The sequence below is a fragment of the Marmota marmota genome, unplaced genomic scaffold, assembly GCF_001458135.2.
Source record: "Marmota marmota marmota unplaced genomic scaffold, marMar, whole genome shotgun sequence".
Classification (NCBI taxonomy): domain Eukaryota; kingdom Metazoa; phylum Chordata; class Mammalia; order Rodentia; family Sciuridae; genus Marmota; species Marmota marmota.
Genome location: NW_026011344.1, coordinates 590 through 2,908, shown reverse-complemented (window position 1 = coordinate 2,908; position 2,319 = coordinate 590). Strand labels below are relative to the sequence as shown.

Sequence of the window (2,319 nt, the reverse complement as noted above, 5' to 3'; positions counted from 1 at the left end):
TATATATATATATACTTGCTATAGGGTGGGTCCTGGCTCTTCCTTTTTCTAAGAATGAAGAAAATGTAATGTTTTCATTCTCAATGCACCTAATTAAAAAAAAAAAAGAAAACAAATGACCTCTTAAAATCAGATAGGAAATTATCCTCACTTATTGTCACTTTTTAAAATCTGTGCTATTCTGCACAAGGCCAGGCAATTCTCTCAGATGGAATGGTCACTAAACATTGAGGATGCTTTTCTATGTAATTTAAACTAAAAATAAGGTTAAATCCCAAATAAAGTTGCATCTTTCAAACAATTCAAAAGTTACATGTACCATGAAATGAGGGTGGCTCCTCCCCAGACTTGGCAACTCCCCATGATTTGTTTTCTTCCTTTCTTTTCCTATTCATTTGAGTGCTCTGCTTAGCCAGTGCCCTGAAAAACCTGTTTCCATCTGTTGAGAAATCCATCTCTATTTCTGACTCCACAAAGCCCATGCTCTAGAATTCGCCCTTGCTGACATGTCCTCTGGTGGTGATCAATTATACTATAGATCAGTTACACGGTTCTGCTTTCTTTTAAAGAGAACCATCAAATCATCAAAAGAGGTAAGCAAAGGCAGAAAAAGGTGACATTCTGATCTTTATTAGACAACATGGAATGATTAGAATAATAAAATGCAAATGTCCAGAAATTGAGTTATGCATATATGACGATAAAAAGGGGTACTTTTTTGCCTTGTTCATGCAGGGAAAATTGGGAAGTAGAAATGAAAACATGTAATGGCAAGCAGCAGTCTTTGCTTCCGAAGTGTTCACAAAAACACTTGGGAAGAAAATGCAGCTTCTTTGGAACCACTTAAACAATCCATCTGCTTTATTTCTCCAAAATACATCTCCATCCTGCAGGGTAGTTGGAAGTGAGGTGTGCGAAAGATGGATTGGCATTGACTTTAGCTTGCGTACAATTTGCAATTTCTCCCTGCCTTTTACTTGGAGTGGTCTGTTTGGGGTAAATACTCAGGTGCTCTTATTTCTGTTTTGCTGTCTTCCAGTTCCACCCCTCTATTCTTGTCCTCCAGAGGGCGCCACTTCTACGAAGGACTCGTGAGTAGTTTGCAGGGAACTGGGTGTGATTTGGATTTGGCAAGGAAGGTGCTGTCCAGGATCTCTGCCCCAAATCTTTGTGCTGCCTTTGGCCCTTGTCCCTTCACGGTGTGCTCTGTGTGCTCGTCCCCAACCCCATCCGGGCTGGATGGGAGCGCGCAATCCTCCCGGATCCAGGCTCCAGCTCCGCCCAGGCTCCACCAGGTGCTCCGCTCCCCGACTCCGAGCCAGTGGCCTCAGGAGATCTGGATTTTTACCCAGGGAAAGACGGTGGGCGACGCAGGTGTCCTACTTTATTACATCCTTCATCCCCTTCTTGGGTTTGTTACCCTCCACGGATAGGAGGGGCTGATTTCCCCCTTCTTGTTGCTTTCTGACCGATGTTCCTCCCACACACAAACTTTGTAGGTAGTTTCCTTCTGCCCCTTCGAGATTCACTAAAAATGGTCAAAGAGAGCAGAAAGAGAAAAAAAATAGCCAATAAAGAAACGACTGGAAAGGATTTCCCAAACATCACACTGCTTACCTTTAGTGGTACCAACGGCTTATGTTCTGTATAGCATCGTGGTTGTATAGCTCTTTCCCTACGCTATGCAGAGAGCTCCTTGAGACCAGGGTTGCTTTAACTCGCGTTTGAATCCTGCAAAGATACAACATGGACAGTGTCTACTGATGTTTGATAAATAATGACCTAGGTCGAGATTTGGGGAGGGTTTCCACATGTATGTTCGTTTATTTGAATTTGACTTATAATTGCAAAAGCAACAAATATTTACTACCTTGTTTAAAATCTTATACTCTTACCCATTATACGTACAACTAATAAGATTAAGCTAGCTTAAGCATCTACTTCTTGATTGTTAAGAGAAACATGGTAGAGTATTTTTGTTATTAAAAAAAGTTTAGGGGATTGGGAGTGTAACTTAGTGGTACAGCACTTTAATTTATTATTATTTAATAATAAATTAAAATTTTAAAACAAAGTTTAAACCTGTTAATGTTTTTTTTTTTAAAAAAAAAAAAAGCAAAAAAGAATTATCACATCCTAACTTCTTTTTTCCCCCTGATATTTTGGAAATTTGTTGTCATGCAGTTCTGGAGAATAGAAGTCTACAGTTAAGGTGTGGTCAAGGCTATACTCTCTCAAAAACCTAGGAAAGGATCTTCTTTACTTATTCCAACTTCTGGAGGTGGCTGGCTGTCCTTCAGTCCCTGGCTAGTGTCATAA

The 2,319-nt window shown here is 40.3% G+C and overlaps 1 long non-coding RNA gene across 1 annotated transcript; it reads right to left on the bottom strand.

The window, feature by feature from the left end:
• Positions 1 to 613: 613 nt before the first annotated feature.
• Positions 614 to 1,965, bottom strand: LOC125614942. The gene is made up of 2 exons (XR_007345515.1): positions 1,618 to 1,965; positions 614 to 1,528 (listed from the first exon to the last, which is right to left on the bottom strand). It is a non-coding gene; the product is annotated as an uncharacterized LOC125614942 (long non-coding RNA).
• Positions 1,966 to 2,319: the final 354 nt, after the last annotated feature.